Raw genomic sequence first — 21,335 nt, forward strand, 5'->3', positions numbered from 1 at the left:
CATTTAGCAAGAAGAAAAATGCCTGTTTTTCCTGATGGAGCAATTTGTTCAGGTCTTGCTGCAGTGCTTTAAGACAGCAGCCTCAGCTCTGTTCAGCACGGACCATTCCATTCTGTGGGGACAGAAGCAGCAGGTTTGCACCTGGACCACAGGTTTAGCATCCACTAGATCAATGCGAGCTGCCCCATTTTCACCAGTTTAAACTACTGCCCAACCGTGGACTAATGGACAACCATGGACTTGTACTAATTCTGCTAGCTTTCCCACAGGGACAGCGTTTTGGCAGAACAAGGAGTGACAATAATGCCTTAATCTGACTCAGTTGTTTCAGTCGAGCCTGAAAATGGAAGTGCAGTTTGTGTCAGGAAACTCATGGTTATTCTTCTCAGTCTTTATTTACCTACAAAGAGAGGAACCTGATAATAATAATAATTAATAATAATAATAATAATAATAATAATAAAAGTCTGGAGTGTATCTATTTTATGTGTAAAATGGACCGAACATTACTGGGAGCTGAGCCTCAGATTTATTTTGTTTATGTTTTTCACTCAATGCTAAATAACAGTATTAAGGAGATATGGACCTGTAACAGCTTTATTTTTATATATATTATTTTAATGAGATATGTTGTTTTCATCTTGACTTGCTTCAAACCAAACCAAGCCAGAACCAAGTTAACAAAGTTAGCCTAATACAAGCGGAATTTACAGAATACATTTTACATTTTTACGACTATAAAATCTTGGCCCTAATCCTGCTGCTAAAGTCCAATGTAGGGCCTCCTTTTTCCCTATGTTTTATTCTTGCAGATGGAACAGTGTACCTTTGATATAATAACCAGGCTTTCCATGTAAGTTTGAGCAGCAAATGCAAACTTGTAAAAGGCTAGCATGAATTCCTGCAATTTATCTACAGGATTCCACTGTGAAACCAGAAATGTAAACCTCACACTAAAACTTATTGTGCCTTTCCTAGCTTATTATTTTTTCACTCTTATTGTTATGGCCAAAGTTACTCCTGCCATAATACTCAAATCTAACGTTCTGCCTTAAGTGTATGTCAGATCAAGTTCTGGCACTTCAAAACTGTCTGCAAATAAAAAATCATTGTCTCCAAGTCTCACTAAACCACTTGTTAAAATTACATGTTTAATATTAATATAAAAAGTCACTGAAGCTCAAAGAAAGAGATGGATAATAAGGCAAGGGGAAGGAAAGTTAAAAAAGAAAGTTAACAGAAATAAAAGCAATAACATAAGACACTGTTAAAGTGAATTGAGACAAGAGACTCGGAAGACATTAAAGTCTCTCTAAAAATGTAAATCTTTTTGAAATGTTTTGAATTTGGCCATTAAAAATGGGAATATCACTCTTGTCCCAAAAGACGTGAGAGTAACATACACACCTATTATATAGACAGCCATCTACCATCAAAGTTAAATCTAGAAGTAAAAAATACGTACATTTTCACTCTTAGTAAATTGGAAGAACAAAAAAAAAAAAAAACACCTTTCATTTTGTTGATGGCAAAATAAGAAAGCTCTTAAGAGCATAATACCAGAAACACAAGACCAAAGGATAACTGACTAGAAATCGTAGGAACCTACTGATTCGGCCGTCAGCATAACAGGTAACTAACCAACCTAACCCAGTCACGGCGTGCCTACCAAACAGTCCTGTAGAAAAGACTGTGTTCAATTTACTTGAGAAACCACTGACACTGATTAATAGTGTAGAGTTTAGAACCGCTTGCATTGAAATACAGAACTTTTCTTCTCCATGCAGTTCTTTTGCAGTGTATCCCAGAATAATAATGAACTGACTTAGTGGTATCTAATGCTTACAGGGCAACATGAATAACATTACCATAGCTCCAAAGTTTTAATGAAAGAAACATCAGTATTCAGAAAAACAATTATAACTTGCATCTGTGCTGAAATGCCAGCATATTGGCCAAGGATGTTTTAAATGTTATTCTCCCTGATGAGAAGAATCTCCAAAAACTGAAATATTTTAAATATTTTGTGAAGTATTAGAAGCAAATTACTGCTATCCTGCCCCCAATGTTTCTTGATCTATACTGAATAAATACTATACATATATACATATATAGTATATATATATATAAATCAGTCCACTTAAATCTTTAATTGAAAAAAAATCAAAACAAAGCCCAGACATTTTGTATTCCAATATTGTCTGGCAGTTAGAAATGAGGGGGTGATAAATAGATTAAATGCTTAGCAAATAGGTCAACAATATGCTATGAATTCACAAAGCCATAATTTTACTGTGTGTTCTCAATAGCAGGTACAAGCAATACTTGACTACACCTATCAAGTGCTGACCGGAGACAGTGAGTGTTAATGTGCGGTGACAGCATGGTCACCATCTGACTTCTCTGAGTACTCTCTAGTTCTCTACTGAAGGAATTTCATCTGTTAATAAACGTCACCCTGACATGTTCTTTACAAGAGGACTACTATTATTCTGAAGGGCATTATCAAAAGACACTACCTACAAGACAATTTGGGGCAGGACTCTAAAACATGCATCGACTAAGAATCATCCTTTTCATCGAAATAATCAATTTGAAAACAGAAAATCTCTCCCTGCCTGAGAGCTGTGAGGAAATATGACCCTTGCAGTGAGTAATCTTTAAGTATCTTTAACAGCTCTGAGAATTTAAGTTGGTCCTATTCAGCGCCCAGTGCTGACCCTCTAAATGTCAAGAATTAATGATCTAATGCCTCGTTTGAGAAAGACTAGGGAAGTTCAAAAATCTACATCACTTACTGTGAGTAAGGACCTTGTTGGTTAACAAGTAGCTGCTTACTGACGAACACTGCAACTCGCTTTTCCTCAGACAAGCAGAAACCAGGTTCAAGTAGCTTAGCAACCCTATATAAAAAGGATCAACGGGATTCTCATTTCAACACTGCCATGGATGCACTGTCATTTGCAAGCCGAATCTTATTTATCTTTTCAGATAGGCAGAACTTACTCTTGGGCACAGGTTGGAACATTTATTACTACTTCTCTGTCTCTTCCACCTAAGTAAGTCCCTATCTTTGGCCGACTATTTTCAAGCATACACATCGAGAAATCCTCTTCCGCTGTATAATTAAATCCAATTATAAAAGAGAAGTTGAGGGGCAAAATTTACCATGCAAGAAACAGGCAATAGAACGAGCATTATTTGTATAAGTGTATTACAGTCAGATTCTCAGGCGGCAAAGAAAATTTGCAGAGCACCCTGTATGCTGCTAGCTGTAATGTATGTCCTTGTTGCTTGGATACCTCCAGTGAATTACCAAGCAAGGGTGCGAGTCTCTTTTCTAGACAATATTAGATAAAAAATCCCAACCTATTCCTTCATAACATGTCGAAGATGCATGTGGAGCCTTCCTGCGCTGTTGCCAGCCATGTGCCACAGAGAGACAGATCTAGCCTTGAGAATTTTAAATCTTGTGGGTTGCCGTGTCATGTTATGAGCTAGGTCTCACACAATTCATCACCCAAGTTGCAGAAAAATAGTCCGAGAACTCAAAATAATGAATTCTGTCATTTCCAATAGAAGTGTGAAGGGAGAATTATGAATGAACCTTTTAAAAACACATATATGGAGGGAGATTGCCCTTCTACAAAATGAGAGCAGCAGACTTCCATTTAAATGGCCCAATCCTGAAACCAAGACCTTTCCCTTTCAATTAACTTGAATTGACAATTGAGAAAGATTTGAAAATGTTGTTGGAGCCTTTCACCTTGATAGATCTCAGCTCTGACATTACAAACAGCATTCTGACCTGTTCCTTTAGGATGTGCTGTTTTAAAAGTGAAAATCTGAAATGAAAAATATTTGATTGAATCAAACCTGTTGAAAGACAAATGTGTTTAAATATCTTGATGTGTTAGAAATACATTTCCCATGTTTTCTCATTATATATTACGTAATGCAGCATTCACTAAGATAAATTAAAAGCTAAGAATCATGTCATCCTGTAATGTTATATTATTTTATGTTGCAGCAAAATTTTTGTTGCATAATTCATTTCTGTCACAGAACACATTGCCATATAAGACAGGCAATTTACCACAAAAATAAAACATTTTTATATTCCAAAATATTATATACTAACAGTAGAATAATGTAATTATCTAACATCAGATGCCTCATAACCACACAACACAGCACAGGCAAATCAAACTAGTTTTCAGATTTAGCATCAAACTGTGGATTGCTTCATTCACTTTTAAACACACAAAGGGAGCAAAAGAAGAACCGCTTAATTAAATAAAAGATGAAAACAAATGAATCAATATTTCACAGTTCAGAAGTAAGAAATAGCATTTTAAAATTATTGACAAGTTGAGAGATCCCCCATTGAAAAAAAAAATGCATGTATCGATAAATAGATGAAGTACATTGTACCTTGTTACATGATAGATGTAAAAGCGTAAGCTGCTCAACTAAGAATGAAAACATTATAGTACTGATTGAGCCTCAACTGTGAATTATTGTGGTTGTCATTATTGCTATAGGAGATTTAATTCCAAATAAACAAAATAACAAAATGTTGATTTTGCTCAAACTCCCATAGCCTTGAAGTTTAGGTAAATCTTTTCAGCGTGGAGGGAACAATCATAGGGTAGAGTATGTAGGTGCATTAGTAGTTTTGAATTTGTATATATATATATTTTTTACTGATGAGATCAAAACAAATACTGTTTCGATATTGTTTCAGTATTGTTTCAATAATGTTTTATTCCTTGTAGCTGCCAAAAAGCCAATGGAAAGGGAGACAGCCCAGAATTGGTGATACTATTGTAATATTGAGCCGATATGCATCAGGTAGACATCAATTCAGTAACAAAGCTTGAAGCAGAAGTCATGTCCAGCATAAAGATCAAATTTTAATATTTCATTCGTGTAACTTCTTGTTAAACTCAATGGAATCAAATAGGATATGATCCTGAAATTCTAGTTTGGCCAGTTAGACCATCTTCTGGGGAATGGGAGTGACAGAGATGGATTTCTACTAGAATGCCTTAAGAAAGGAGCTGGCGGTATCGTGCACTAACCGATATGTGGAAAATAGCAATCAGCATCAGAGATGCCCTAATCTATACTTGACCATTCAAGAACTCATATACTCCTGAATATCGCCAGACCGCAGGAACACCTCTGTGATGTTTCGGTGCCAACTGAAGCTTTCCCTGATATATCAATATTTTTAATAACCATCTTGGAAATACAACTTAGACTTCTGCATCGTCCTGGTTTCATAGCAGCTCTACGGAGCACAAGGTTTGGCCTAAAATGTTCCTCTAGTTATGCAAGATAATTCAGAAGGAAAGTTCTGGTTTGTATGAAGGAATTAGTTCTAGGAATGTTGTTCCAAATATGAGAGCTGCTAAAATGAATCCTGGTCTTGTCCGAAACCTGTTTTTTTTTGTCCTTCTCAAAGCTTCAGAGACACTCAAAGACGTGAAGTAAGAGTTGAGTTAGAATATAGCATTTTAAGCATTTTTATTTTTCCACTTACCATATGATTGGAAAAAAAAGAGAGACAGATAAAGAATGAACTTATCTATGATTTATCTAGCATAATATTTGAAAATGATCTGCATGTATACAAATACTTCATATTCTTCCTGTATAGGTTGAAAGACCTCCTATTCTTACGGAATAGCAAGAATTATATAGCACATTAGAGTTTTCTCAGCTATGTAAGTGACTCAGGGGCTCAGAAAGCTGCATAGCATAATCAGCCATTCACTAAGTGAGCTTTAAAACAGTAACCAGCAGTAACAATAGGGATGCCACTTTGAAGTACTCTTTCTTCTTAATATGGATCAGATATCACAATAAGCCCAAGCATATGCAATATAGTACAAAAAAGAATGACCTTCAAAAAGAAAGTTCCATTTAACATAACCATGTTTTACTATGGGGTACCATGTGCTATTGCATATGCACCTAGTTGTTTTAAAATCCTGTTACCATTGCTACTGTTACCATTTACTGCCCTTTCTAGAATATGTCTGGCTACATCCCCCATGTCAGCGTGCAGGAACAGATGTTAAGCTCACGAGCTGAACTATTTCCTCAAGCAACTTGACTTTTGTCAAAGTTATAAACAGACGCCATAAACTGAGCACCTGTAACAGGGCAAAGGCAGCACAGCACTACTGGATGTGTGTGTGCAGAATTCATCTCTGACTTGTTTTATCATTTTAATTCATTTGTTTTGTTTTTGGTTGTCCCCTCCCATTTGCCCAAGGAAAATATTCCAGGATTCTCCGGCAAAGTGTCTAGCAAAGGCCAAGTACTATCGCTACAGCAATAAAACCACCTGCTACACAGGTAAACATGAGGATAGCGGCACTGAGAAATAAAAAAGGGAGGCACAAGCAATCTTCTAAAAAAATAAACCTTCCTAAACCTGATGTAAGCCTGGGGCTTCACCTGCTCAGGTGTCCCAAATCCCCACGCAGCTCCGCGGAACGGCGCGCTGTGGTCTGCAGGAGGGAGGCCGCTGTCTGGGGGTGCAAAAGTGCAACAGGTAGATTGGGCTTTCCCGCTTTCCTGCGGGGCCCCACGCTGCTCCCGTGGCCTCGGCCCACAGACTGGCCCGGCCCACGAACACACCCACCCGGGACCAGCGCCGGGGCACTGACAACACGGACACGTGACCGTCCATGTAGGTGTGCATACATATATATATATCCATGTATAATTAAAATGCACATATAAATGCATATATATATACAAATGCGTAAATATTTTTTTCTAAGTACGCAGGTATATGGATACATATGTCTGTATGTTAAACAGAGAACCAGTAAACCTTGCAAAGCGACCATTGCCCGCTCTCACGCCACCCGGAGCTCGGCTCCTTGCGCGGCGGCGGGGAGCGGGGCGGCGCTGCGCGGGGCTGCTCTGTCACTCGGTCCCAGGGCCACTTACCGGCGGGGCAGCGCCGTCCCTCGGCCTCGCTCCGCGCGCGCGGCTCAGGGCATCCCCCGCGCCCGCCGCCGGCCTCGCCCGCGCCCGCCCGGCTCCCCGTGGCCGTCCCGGCACCGCGCGGCGTGTCCGGTGCCGCTGGCACCGTCTTTACCATATGCTGTAGCGGCGAGGAGGAAGAGAGCGAGCGTGCGTGTGTGTGTGTGTTGGGGGGGGAATTAACTTTGCTCAATGGCGACAGGGCAGCAGCCTCGGCCCAAGCATCGGATCGATTTACTAAACAAACTGAAACGTGGGTGGGGATGTTAAACAGTAACCAGCGGCCTCAATGAAAACTGAAAGCGCCTCTCGGCAGCGCCTTGCCCTGCGCGCACCCCGAGCCGACGGGCGGGCAGGGCAGCCCTGGCCCGGCCCGGCCCGGCCCGACCCGGCCCGGCTCGCGCGGCTCCGGGCCCGCCGCGCTCAGGGCTCCGCAGCTCTTTAGCAGCACCGATTTAGGGGGAGCCGAGACCCCACGCGTTCCCCGTCGTGCTTCGTTTCACGGGAGCTGTCCTGGGAGAGGGAGGTGAGGAATAAAAACACCCTTTCCCCGCTCCAAGCGTCTGGATTACGTCCTGAACCTGGACCAAGCCCTAAGACCCACGAGAAGCGTGCGGTTCCTGGCACTGCAGGCACTTTGTCGGCCCGTTACCGTTGGAAAAGTCGTGACACAAGGAAGTGTTTATTAAATAATAACGACACGGCCCGTTCACAGACTCGAAACAATAATTAACGCCCCGACGATGATATCACCCGCTCACACCCATGCAGGCATCAGGAAGGAAAGCAATAATTCAAGTCAGGGAAGGCGGTGTCTTCTTCCTCCAAGGACCGTCCCGGGGCGGGGGGGTAGGGGGCTCCCACGAAAAAGGGCACAAATTCCTGTGCGGAAAGAGGGGAGTCCCAGTGGAAAGGGACCTGCGGGGATCCCTCGATGTGTTTATATATCTGACTCCCATGGCAGTAGACACGTGTCAATGATTTAATGACACTCTCACAGCAAAAAGACTACACAAGTTGTACACGAAAAAAAAAAAGGGTTGAAAATGTATGTATATTGTATATATGTATGAAAATTTTTCCCTTCCTCTAGCCTGCGATAGTGGTCAGAGATTCATTAGTTTCCCCAGGAAGGAGATGAGCAAGTTTTCACGACTTTCTTACCTATGGTACCTTGCCGTGCTATTACCTCCCGCGAAAATGGCCAATCCTTCATTGCCAACGTTCGCACATGGGAATTGTGGGTCCCAGTTCCAGGGGCTTTCGGCCGTCATTTGGAGAGAACAGAGAGGATTTTGCACGGGGATACACGCTCCCCCCGCCCCCCACCACCTAGTTAGGAAACGTTAGTCATCGGTGGAAACAACTGCCCAGTTATCCACCGGGAAGATGTAAATACACCAAAGGTCCTCCCGTGCTGTTTCAAAGGTGTTTTGGAAAGGTCAATAAAAGTCATCTAGGAAGCGTTGTTCCTGACGAGTTCTTGCCCATCTCCTTCCGCAGATAAAATACTGCAGGCAAGGGCAGTAGTGACAGTGAAATAAACGTTACTGCTGCTGGCTAAAGCGCGCCTCGGAGCAATCTGCAGGAGCAAATAGCCGATTTAAAAAGTGACTGTCGCTTATACGAGGTGTGCTTTTTTCTTGATTTCTCTTTACCTTTTTTTTTTTTTTTCCCCTTATAATCTTACATAAGATCATAAGAGCACAGCGGGGTTAGCAATCAGTTTTCTTAAATGAATAAATTGACGGGTCATATTTTTTTGCCGTCTTAATTGGAATTATATTAACACATTAAACCCGTATGGTCATTTGTAGCAGCTATATGTCCACGCTTACATATGGATTGTAAAAACAGATGCGGGCAGATTTAATGGTGGGGCTCAGGACGTTTTGATTCAAGTCACTTCAGAGTGAAGTGTTATTTTTATTCTTTCTGCGGGAAAGGTCCTGCTTTGTACTCAAAGCAAATAGCTTGCAAAATAGTAAATGGAATTTCTTTGCTGTGCGGGGAATATTCGCGCTTATTTCTCATCACATAAGGCCACGTTTGATTTAACCTTAATGTAACTACTGGTTTTCATTTCGAATTCAGCGTTTCCTTAAATGGTTTTTATGAAGTGGTTGCCTCTTTTAGTTACCAGCCGCGTTTTTGAGGAAGAGTGGGGGGCGACATGGAGTCAGCCCCCTGACGGTCACCTCGCCGCCAGCGCTACCTCCGAAGCAGTATTTTCACGTGTCACCTCCACGACGAAATCGTGCGACCGCCAAAAGAAGAAGCCGCGGGGACCCTGCCCGCTTCCCACCAGGACGGGAGCTGCTGCCGCCAGCGGCCCTGTCCACCCCCCGCGTCCTCCCTTTGAATTCCGGGGCAGAACACCAGGGCACGGGGGTAGCGGCCGGGACCCTCTGCCTGGGACCCCATCAGGGCCGTCAGGGCAGGCGGCGACCCCTCTGGTGCCTCTTTTCTGCTCAGTCAACCGCCTCCCCGGACAAGGCTGTGCAGGGGCTCCAGGCTTGGGAAGGGGAGTGAATCCGCGTAGCCTCTGGCGGGGCAGCTAACGAGCATCTCCAGAGGCTAAACTCACTTCAGGGGAAGCCCCCGATAGCCGCTTTTCGCCTCCGTTTTGGAGAAGTCCCCCTGCAAAGCACTGCTGGGGGTCTCCCTGTCCCGGCTCCCTCGGAAAGCAGCCCTTCTCCGACCTGCGCCCAGCAGAGGCTTTTGTTGTTTTTATTATAATAATTTATTTTTTTTTCCTTGACCAGGAACCTGTTAATTTGGGGAGAAAACACGGGCTTCTTACGGGCTTGCTGTGCAGCTGGTGGGGCAAGGCAGGGGGTACAGGCAGCTGCGGGGGTCGCCGGTACCCACCGAGGCAGCTCCCGCTGCCTCCCCTCGCTTTGCTTCAGTATCATTAACCTCCGGGTGAAACAACTGTTTGGGCGCCCGCTTCTCCGGGCTGCTTTTTCTTCCTCCCCCCTCCCCGTTACTGATCCATGCCTTGTAAATCATTTATGGGGAACTGGGCGCTACCTCTCTCTTCGCAGGAGCTTCCCTTGGAAAACTTTCCTATCTTCAGGCAAGAGACTTTTTCTTTGTTAACGCGAATAATTGATCAAGGACCCCAGCGTGCCCTCAAACACCGTCTAAACGGGTGCCAGAAACTGCACTCGCTTGGGGTCACGGGGCGCTCCTGGCGTTAAAAGAGCAATACAGGAAACGACCGGGACCAAACTGGTTTAAAGAAACAGCTAGTTTTATGTGGTTACCTGAAACCATAAATGGGAAATTTTACAAGTTCTTTTTTGAGCGTTCAAGTGGAGCTCTGCAGAGACTTTTTTTTTTTTTTTTTTTCCTCCCTATCGGAGAATACCTGACATTCTGGTGCTAACTAATATCCCCGTGTTTTCTTACCTCGAAAAAAAAACACACACAGAGAAAGTGCATTGTTCAAAAGAAAAAGAAAAGCTGTAAACCTCTTAAAACTCTGAATCGTAAGATTACGCCGGCACCATGCGGCTATGAACTGATTTCAAGGGCTGCATTAGAGACCGTGTTTTCTTTAAAGGTTCCCTGGCTAAACTATTAATTGCCAGGGTTCCATGAAAGATTTGCAGACTTTACAATCATTTATGATCCGTGCAATAAAAACGCGGAGATATGAGCAGACTAGTTCAAGGTGTAATGCAAAGATGTATTAGGTGCCCTTGGCAACTATCTGTGGGTGCTGTTTGTATTCTCCGAACACGCCCTTCGCTGCAATGAACATTTCTGCAAACCGCGGGCTGGGTTGTTCATTTCCAGAGCTCTGAAGGCTCACACAAAAGAGCTATAGATTTCAGGCAGGGAATCAAATGATTGGAAACTCATTCTAGTCCCCCGAAGAGTTCAAATGCAACTGAGATAATTACCCTTGACGAAAAGTAAACTTCGAGGGAAAATATATGCCTTCCCCAGACCCGCTTCTCCCCCCAACCCCCCCCCCCCCCCGCCGTAAATTAAAAGCCGGCCAGAGAGCAGCTTTGAGTAGTGAAGCCTCTAATGCTCTCCTGACCCCCATCAAGGAGCAGATTACGTTATTGTGCTCCGCAGCAGAAGGCGAAGGGGAACCCCCCCGAACCCGAAGAAAGGCTCCGCAAAGGATATTGCGAGTCCTCCAACGATACTGTATTTAAGAGCCTGCTCGCGGGGCACCCTAGGCATTTTAAAGATTATCCCCCTGAAGATCTTTGAAGATTATGCTAATGACTGCGGATTACACGAGTTTGTGGCGAGAGCGGAGAAACAAAACCCGCCTCGTGGTGCTTTCCCATGGCAATCTTCTGCAGCCCTTTTAAAATGCCCTGCAGGCCTCCACCCCCTCATTAGCAGCAGGGAAAGCGGGCGCTCCTGCCGCCCCGATATCGCTCGATTTATACCCGGGAGCGGGGGCGTTAGCGAGATGCGCCGTGACGGGGCCGCGGGGTGCGCGCGCGGCGGGTGCGCAGAGCGGCCGGGCCGCGTCGCGCCGGGCCGGGCCGTGCGAGACCCGGCCGCGCCACCTAGCGGCACCGCTGGGCTCCGCAGCGCTCCGCGCCGCTCCGCGCCGCTCCGCGGGCGGAGGGAGCCCCCGCCGGGCCGGGGTCCCGCCGCGAGCCTGGGCACGGGGCAGCCTCCAGCGGGAGCCCGCCGGCAGCCGCTCGCCAACGCTGCGGGAAGGTGAGGAAAAATAAAATAAAATAAAATAAAATAAAATAAAATAAAATAAAATAAAATAAAATAAAATAAAATAAAATAAAATAAAATAAAATAAAATAAAATAAAATAAAATAAAATAAAATAAAATAAAATAAAATTTCTCCAAGGTCACACTATTGCATCCCTGGTACTGCAGGGGAAAAAAAAATCACCACCACCTTTATAAAAAAGGAAATAACCTCCACATGTTTCCTTTACCTTCCTCCCCCCATCTGGACCCTTTCACCCTACAGTTATTCATGTTTTAGGTAGATTGCGAAAGGGAGTATAAGATCCAGGGTGAGAGTAGTGTTTTGTTCCACCTGAGCCATGGCAGTGATCCTAGCAATTCCTTACCATCCAGGAAAAGCACATCCTCTGATCAAGCAAATAAAAGGGGTGGGGATGGGGGTCATATTATCATGTATATGCTACCATTAACATAATGGCAGTGAATATGTAGAAGTATAAATCATGCTGACTACCATTGCTTGTTTGTTTTGTTTGTTTTTTAAATTAAAATCCAGGCCAAAGCAGAAATGAGAACTCATATGCACAAATGTAATTAGGATGAGAGTGAATACAGTGAAAACTATTCCCTCAAAGGCGGCAGTAACTGTGCATTTGGAGATAGTATTTTGATCTTGTTGGTTAATCCAGGGCATGTTCATGCTAATCATGATTAATTTCCTCCCAAAATATAGCCAACAAATGAACAAAACATGAACAAAAGATGCAATGAAAAAATATTTCATAGTTATTTCAAGCATGTCAACATATTACATCTAAAAACATTGTCCATGTCCAACTAGCTTTCCAAGGATTAGCTGCTTGATGTGAACTTGAGAAGTTCTATCCCTATTTGGTGCCTTTGATCTCATTTTGAATACTTCAGGCTTATCCACAAAAAGAAATGATCAAAAAGGTGTGTATGAATGACTTAGTTTCAACATGGATAAATATCTGTCAGTCTGTATGCCCTGTCCAATATTGGCTACTCTGAAATTATTCATACTGAAGTGGATAGTTCTGTGATTGAATAAGTAGTGGTCACCTTAGACTGTCTACCAGGTAAAACAGGTCTTGGGAAATACCTTAGAAACTCTGACAGAACAGGGAAATGGAGGACGCTGCTGCTGAAAGAGATTTGCAACAGGGTCAGTGGTGAAAATATAGCTGAGCTGAAACAGGTAAGAATATAGATGAAGAAGATGAGTATAAATCACTGTTATTCAATTAGGAATGATTCAATCCGCAATGTAGATGCAACATAAGAGAATTATCTTAAGCTAATGAGTGAGTATAAATCACACTCTATGTATATGGATCCACAAAGTGTATGTGTTGATACTACTGATGTAGACATGATAAAATAAAATGATCTTTCATTGGGAACTGAGAATAATTCAATCTCAGTGAAATCAATACTTTCTTCAACAATGCTTTTAGTTGGAGTCCACAGAAAAACGGTAGCATCCCATGAGTATAATAAAAGCTTTAAACAAATTCCCTTTTGAGGGGTTAGAAAAGATAGTTAAAACTAACTGGTCTATCTATCTGGGCCATTTTTACTCTTGTATAGATGGAGAAAAGATGAATCAAGTTCTACCTTGACTAAACATTAAACTTTACCAGCTGTTTTATAGCAACCCAGAATGCCTTGTGCCCAGCATTGGATTTACGGAGCAAGCTTTGGAACCTATTTTGGAGGATAAGTTACTTAAAGGAATGCTCTTCAACTCATTCCATCTGTAGATCCTCACCTTCCCTCTATTCTTTCTGCCCACCAATGAAAGTATAGTTTCATACATAAAAGCAATACTCTTGCTTTCATTTACTTTTCACAGTTACCCCTGAAGGATCCCTTCATGCACATATACGCCAAGTATTCATAGATTACCAGCTGAAAAATGCTGGTTTAGGAAAACATAAATTGAGTTCTCATGACCACTGTGCTTTCAGTTAGCAGGGTGCACTGAAACCGCTTCAGCACTGTCTGCTGAAAAGCACATGGCTCAGCTCTCCAGTGCAGAATAAGGCCTGATTGTGGGCAGCAGCAGCTGAGCCTGGTGGCAAATGTTTATCAACAGTTAGCAAGGGGCTGAGTCAAAAAGAGTGACCTTCTTTCCTTTTTCAAAACAGTCTTTCCTAAACTTGCTATTCATCAGCTTGAAAGCTGCCAATTCCTGATATCTACCAGCAATCACTCCCGGTAGCGTTGCCAGCAGGTTGAGAGAGGTGATCCTCCCCCTCTACTCAGCTCTGGTGAGGCTGCACCTGGAGTATTGGGTGCAGTTCTGGGCTCCCCAGTACAAGAAGGACATTGAGCTTCTAGAGAGGGTCCAGCAGAGAGCCACAAAGATGATTAAGGGGCTGGAGCATCTATCTTATGAGGAAAGACTAAGCCAGCTGGGCCTGTTTAGTCCAGAGAAGACTGAGAGGAGATTTGATTGTTAGAGTACCTGAGGGGTGATTGTAGGGAGGATGGGGCCAGGCTCTTCTCTGTGATGGCCTGTGACAGGACAAGGGGTAATGGGTGTAAGTTGAAACATAGGAAGTTTAATCTCCATATTAGGAAGAACTTCCTTACTGTGAGGGTGACAGAGCCCTGGAATAGGCTGCCCAGAGAGGTTGTGGAGTCTCCTTCTCTGGAGATCTTCAAAACCCGACTGGACGCCATCCTGTGTCACGTGCTCTAGGTGACCCTGCTTGTGCAGGGGGGTTGGACTAGATGATCTCTGTTTAGAACCCAGCTGCACCTCTGAGATTCCCAATGTTTTGTGTGGAGCCCAGCAAGATTCAGAATACTTGTCCAGGTTCCATTATGCTCATACTTGTGTTAACAATTTAAACTATTTTTAATTTCTAAGCTAATACAAACATGGAGACAAGAATTGCATTTTAGCAAACTTGCCTTCTACATTGGCATTTAACACAGCTACAGATCCAAAACTCAGTACTTTGCTTCCAGTAGGAACCTAGTAAGCATACAATCTCTTTAGCCTAAGGCCTAATTACAGCATAGACATTTTAATGTTACTGATGATGAACCATAAGTTTTCATCTATTTAAATATTTTACATCAAAAGCTTAATAAAAAGTGTAAAAGTCAACATCACTTAAGATTGCTAATAGAAAGCTATGTTTGTCTATTAAATCATTTGTAGAGGACAGTCTCTGAAAACAAGGAAATATGTCAAGGTCACCATAAAAAATAACCATACTACACAAATCATATCACACTATATAAATTGACACTTGTTAGTTTGCAGTGTATTTTTCTTATACTGATTTGTAGAAACAGGTGTCTTGTTTTGAGGGATGGGGAAGATTGATTCCTATATTATGCCAGCCTTACAGTGGATATTTTAGTAAAGTACACTATTTTTTTTTCCTTTGCGGAAAGTTTGTGTATGCAGTTTGATATCATACTAACACAACCAGCTCATTGTAAAATGAATTTTGAGTGTCCACATTTTCTTGGGGCAAAGAAAAAAGAAGACCTTATGAGTTGGGGTAGTGCATTGGTCAGAAGAAATGGAGATGCATCAAACTCATTATTAAAAAATAAATGCTTTAGGAGTTCATTGATGGGCTACTGTAGTACAGATGATGCAAAACCAAAGAGGATTGCTGGAAAAGAGTACTTTGAAAGGAAACTTTCTCAACAATGTGGAATGAGAAAGAAGGATATTTTTGGGGAGCAGTTGTTGCTTCTTTTTATGTGCTATTATCATCACAAAACAGTTGATTTTACTTTAAGGGATGATCGATATTTATACATTTACACCTTCTTTTTTTCTTTGGAGCCTCTTGTGGCAGAGCTTATGGGTTACTATTGAGAGAATGCTTTTGAACACTGTTCAGCTTTTTATGTGGAATATGCCCTTTAAGTGATAAAGATGTGAGAGGCTGAAAGGGGAAAGTGTGGCTTAGTGTTTATGACAGTATCTTTGAGATTACATAGCTGAGACCTCTACTTTCTCAACAAACCTACTACATCCCTTAGGTTCTCTATGTTCTGGTTCCTAATTCATATGCTTAGTATAGTGAAACGTTACTTATGGTAGGAGAAATAGAAGTACCTAGGAGAGAGCTAGATAAATGGAATAAAGAAAACATGCGCCATGCTGCCTAGAGACAAAGCTGTACGCCCCACAGGTCTAGCATGAGAACTGAATTAGGAAGAGAGAACATGCATGTCAATAGACCTAAGACATATTTTTCAGGTGTCTAATATGAAATCTGCACTGGAGCCTTCTTTTTTTTTCAGGATCTGTGTTGCATCTGAGCATCTGTAAATCAAATTAATCTTCTGTTGTCTTGTTCAAGCCCCAGAGCTGGAGATGTGTACTATGAAGGGCCTTTCAGAGCTGCTTGGCTACTGGGGCATCATTTCTTGATATCCCGCACCATACAGTTCTATATGAAACAGGACAGGGGATTCAGAAGCATGCAATTTTTAAACCATTCCTATGAATGAAGCAAATAGCAGATATAGTTCAGCAGAATCTGCATGAGCTGAGGTTTCTTGAAAAGTACACCTTTCAAAAAGTCTCCTGTCCTGGATTATGAGTGAACAAGAGACCAAACTGAGCTACCAGACTTGATTAGATTAACAAAAGATGTGAAGCAACATAGCAAAACAGCAATTTAGTAGGAATACAAGTTAGTAGGAGTCATAGAGTACAAACAAGTAAAATTATGCTAATTCACTTACATTTATGCTTCACTTATTACTGAGGATATTTATTTTTTGACACATAGATATATATAAACCAAACTAAATTTATGTGGTCCTCTTATGGGTCTTTACGACACCAGTTAGGACAGTGACAGAGGCAGAACATTTCTATATGCTACTGAAAAAGTTGATCCATTTAGTAAATTAATCCGCTTTCCCTGTTTTCATTTCAAACCCCGCTAATGACAGCCTTAAGGTCTCAGGAAAAGCAACTTAAAAAAAAAAAGAAAATATATACTTAATTAATTTCATTCCTTTATATGCAACTTTTAATAATTCAACTTTCCACTCGCTACAGTAGTTTCTGCAACTATAGTTCATGATGGAGTGTGTATAAAGTAAACTCTATTTTATTTCTCTGTAAATGTCAGGAGATTATAAATCAATAAAAGCGTGGTAACTGTGCAATTAACTTATTTCACCTCTGTACCTTCACATTAGCATCACTGAGAATGGTATTACCCTTTCGGTGACCTCAGTAAAAGCAATAACATCCTTTTCTGCTAAAGTTAATTTTTTTAAGTGAACCTAATGCTCCTGAAAGGTGATAGATTGACAATCCTGGAAAGTGAAGTTCTCTCTTTGGTCACTGACTAGGTACTGAAGGGTAATGTGTAATTCGACAAATTATCTAGTGATCCAATCCTGTCCCAGAAGGATAACAATGAAGTCTAGTAACTCTTCTTTCACCAATTTTATTGAGGCATTATAGCTTAGATGTCTATCATCAGAGTAGTATTCTGATGTAGTTATTGTCAATTAGCAAGCCGAGCTGGAATTCCGAGTCATTTTGAATAGGATACTGCACATTACTGTAATCAGTATTGATAGAAATTAGATGTCAGTCACAGACCACCAAGTGAAGGTCTGTGTATCCTTTTACCAATGCCCTAAACAATTTCATTACAAAGTGACATCTAATGGTTCAAAAGATACCAGGAAATCCCTGAAACAATTAGGGAAGGTAAATTCAATGTAATGAGCTGCTCTTAAATTGGTAGTAAAATTTTGAAAACTTTACAATTGCTATGGAGAATGGAAAGATTTAACTAAATTAGAAAATAGAACAGCATTTCATAAACTAAATGATTTAATTGCTATTGCAACTATGTTTTCATGTGTGAATGTTACACCATAGTCAGTCTGGGTCTTGTCACTTCCTTTTCTGTAAGGAAAATTTGCTTAAATTTCCCTCTCGCGGAGTCGTACACCGCACAGACAATACAGAGAGATTATGAACTGTTCTGATACAGCAGCAATAAGGGAGTCAGATATGAAGCTGAAATAAGATTAGGCCAGAATCCATCCTTCAATTGTTAAAGGACTTTTCCGTCCTCAGTTATGGCTGTAGGGAAGTGTTAGAGGAGCGATTACTTAAAATAACCCTGTCTCTGCAGTGATTGATCTCTTTATGTGTGTACCTCTGTATTTCTGTGTGAGCATGGAGCCATTCTCCATGAAGTCCAGAGGAGCAGGATGTGAGAACCATAATTGCATATGCAGTAGTGATGCAGTGTGCCAAGGAGTTCTTGCTTGGGCGAGAACTTGCTTTTCCTCACAGGACACACTCGAGTGCAGCAATGACGTGCTCCAAGTATCACCGCAGGCCATCATTTCCAGTGTCCCACTTGCAGTGTTGATACAAAGATCTCCAGGAATTGGCTTTTGGTGGATGCATGGAATTATGTTACCAGCACCAAACTATTCTGGATTTTGAAGTCTGTTTTGCATTGCCTATCATCGGGTGTAAAACATGTAGGACAACAACTGTCATGACCTTGACTTCTGGCAAGCACATGAGATGAATGTACGGCCCTAGAATCATTGCAGCCTGTCCAGATCAAACCCTTCTTTTGTCCTTCAGTAGTCAGTGAGGCAAGTGCATCCAGCAAAAGGCTTTTCCTCTTCTTGCGATATTGGGTAAGAGTTTTGCCATAGACATTATCCTCTGCTTTTCCCGGGAAAGCAAGAATTCTGTCTCTCATTTTGATCCTTTCTAAAAAGGAGGAAAAACCTCTACAGTTTTTAGCAGAAACAAGGTTAGGCCCTTGAAGTATATTCATATTCTGTCCAATAGACTTCAAGGAGACCTAGGAGTCAACCGTCCTACCCCTACTCTTCTCTGTTCCTGGATTTTAATGGAAAGGAAAACTTTGGAGTTTGGGCTAGAAAAGAATCACATTGTTTTCTGTTTTCTACAATATCTCTTATCTAGACACTGAAGTGACAAGAGCTACAGGTTGTGCTGGACTTGTTAGACATAGTCAGATGTGCACAAGTCTTCCCATCATATTCATCTAAGTCCTACAACTTCCTTTGTGTACGGTTATTTGCAGTTCTCCTAGGATTGAATCTGGTCTTTTGCAATGTGACAGAGGATAAATATTAGGATGATAGATGATGAGATTTTTTCAGACTGTTTCAGGGATTTAACTACACTTTTTCACTAAGTCTGTTGGAAGATGTATAACTCCTGATTTTCTTTTTAAGATTCTACTTTAGCTTAGTGCAATAACCACTCCTTTTTAGCAAATCCACTTATCTAAATGCCCTAATGTTGTGCCACATTACAGTGACATCTTTTCTGTGGAATGCTTATCTGAGTTACCCTCAAGATATTTGCCTATGTGGCATCTCTACTTGTACTTAAACCCAGCCACTCCTCAGCGTGCCATCTCATTAATTGTATACTAGAGAAAAGAAAAGGAGAGCAGTGTGACCTGTGTGCTTGTAGTACTTAGCGAGAACCTAGGGAATTATTTAATGAGATGAATCACCTCAGATATTTCTTCAACATTCTTGAATAGTCTATATGCCTGTAGAGATTGCTAAAGGGCTCAGGTGGTCCCTCATTAGCGATAATGTCATTTAATTTCTTCCATCTTTGTGCTGGAAAAGCCTTCAAAAAAAGCTTGATGGCACAATTTGCTGTTGCTATAGTTAACAAACAAGGCAGAGGTAGGACAAGAAAGAACGAAGATATATGAGTGCAGAATAGATTCATGTCAGTGGCACACATCCCTAGGCTTATGGTTTACGAACAGCATCAAGCTGGTGAACTCAGCTGTCATTGTGAATGCCCCCTGTTGGGATAGGGGTAGTGCTAATTAAAACTCACTGCACAAAAGGGCTACTTCTAATGAATACATACCGATGAGACATTTAGTTGTGCCTCTTGCATCTTCAGATCTATTAAAAGTTGCTTTCATGACAGATTTTCCTTTCCAGGAAAAGCTGTTGATTACCTGAAAAATTTTCGTCCTTACCTTTTCTTCCACATGGAAGCAAGTAGTGACAGGCAGAGGATACTGAAATAGCAAATGTGTAAGAAAAAAATTATCAGTCTGCAAAAAACATTCAGCCTGAGCTTTTGGGTGATCTTGTCAGGAAGCATCCTGATGACAGGAAAATGGGTTCTCCCTTCTTTCGAGACCATCTTTGGTGCTGGCCTAGGGGACCTCTGTAGGTTGCTTCCAACCTAAATTATACCATTAGTCCATGATCATTTCTACAATTGAAGAATGGAGAATAAGTAATATTGTAAATATATATTAACACTAATCAAAGTCAGAAGAAATGCAATCCTGCCAAAGTCAATGGCAAAATTCTTTTTGCCTTCAAAGGAAACAAAACTACTTTTGTGTTTGGCAGGATATGAATTGATTGCATTGAATATGCTTATAGAATGTACAGGCAAACACTGTAATACAATTGTAACCATTATTTATCACAACTCCACCCTGAAATGTGCTGACAGCCATAAGCGCTCTCTGACTTACAGGTCTTCTGCAAATACTTGCTCCGGTTGAGCTCTAAGTAATATTGGACCAGCTGTAGGTCTTTATCTTGCATGCTATCAGTTTAAATCTGTTCCTAAAGCAAGACCAGACTTGAGGCTTACAGCATTTGGAGGGACCCGGCATCTGTGTGTGGCAGCTGCAGGGCTGCCCTGGACAACTCTCCTTCGAAGCAGTGTGGGTGTAGTCATTGGTTTCAGAGAGCCTTTGCACGTGAAGAGGCAGGAAGTCTTCATTTGGCCTCAAATAATAATCTGGAGTACTAATATAAGAAGTGACATTACTTACCTAACCAACCAAATGCAGTTAGACACCTATCTGACATTCGCACCTGAAATTCAGTGTTTTTACTTAAATCCTGACTGTGTGCAACAGTATCTCTGCTTCACGTTGATGTATGTTGTGAAAGTCTAGACCAAAGGACACAGTTAATAGGAATAACTGAAACTATGAGCTAAACCAGTTTAATATGATTTGCATGTTTTGGTCAGAATTTTAGATCCTAGATTTGCAGAAATAGCACGCATGATGAAAGTGTTTTTACCATTAAAGGAGGCGTATGGAGTCATTGACAAATGGGGGAATCTGATCACTTGCATTTCTCACAGTAAACACTAGATGGCCATGTGGGCTTTTTCTTCTTAGTATGTAACTTAATTATGAAAAAAAGCTTGTAGTATTCTTGATTACCATAAATAATATCATGTGATGTAATTTCTCTAGAAAAGTTAGCACATGTTAGACTGATTTCAACAGGACCAGAATTACATATATTTTTATTGTACCTAATAACTGCATACTGTTAACTCATGTGTTCCACATGAAATACAGTAAAAAGCGATTTTAACAAATGTCTTAACATGCAGAAAATAAAAATGTCTGACAATGGTACAAAAGTAAACCTTCCAGGTACTTTCTGTTGTTGTAATATAGTTTATTTAGATGAAGTAAGACTGCTTCATGATATGTATGAATGTTCATATGTTGTTAATCTCTTTTTTAAGATGCCGTTCATAGTTATCCTTCTGTAGGAAGATCTGAATACTATGGATGTGTTGCAGTCCCGATGT

General features: G+C 41.4%; 1 protein-coding gene across 1 annotated transcript in view; it reads right to left on the reverse strand.

The window, feature by feature from the left end:
* HNF4G (hepatocyte nuclear factor 4 gamma) overlaps positions 1–7,089 on the reverse strand; it is a 54,858-nt gene extending 47,769 nt beyond the window's left edge. Inside the window, exon 1 of the mRNA XM_088520337.1 lies at positions 6,973–7,089. The gene's annotated coding sequence lies outside the window, so the exon portion shown is untranslated. The remainder of the gene's footprint in view (positions 1–6,972) is intronic.
* Between the last annotated feature and the right edge of the window lie 14,246 nt (positions 7,090–21,335).

The sequence above is a fragment of the Tinamus guttatus genome, unplaced genomic scaffold (assembly GCF_059628265.1).
Source record: "Tinamus guttatus ecotype Peru unplaced genomic scaffold, ASM5962826v1 Tinamus_guttatus_pri_ptg000086l, whole genome shotgun sequence".
In the NCBI taxonomy this organism is placed as follows: Eukaryota; Metazoa; Chordata; class Aves; order Tinamiformes; family Tinamidae; genus Tinamus; species Tinamus guttatus.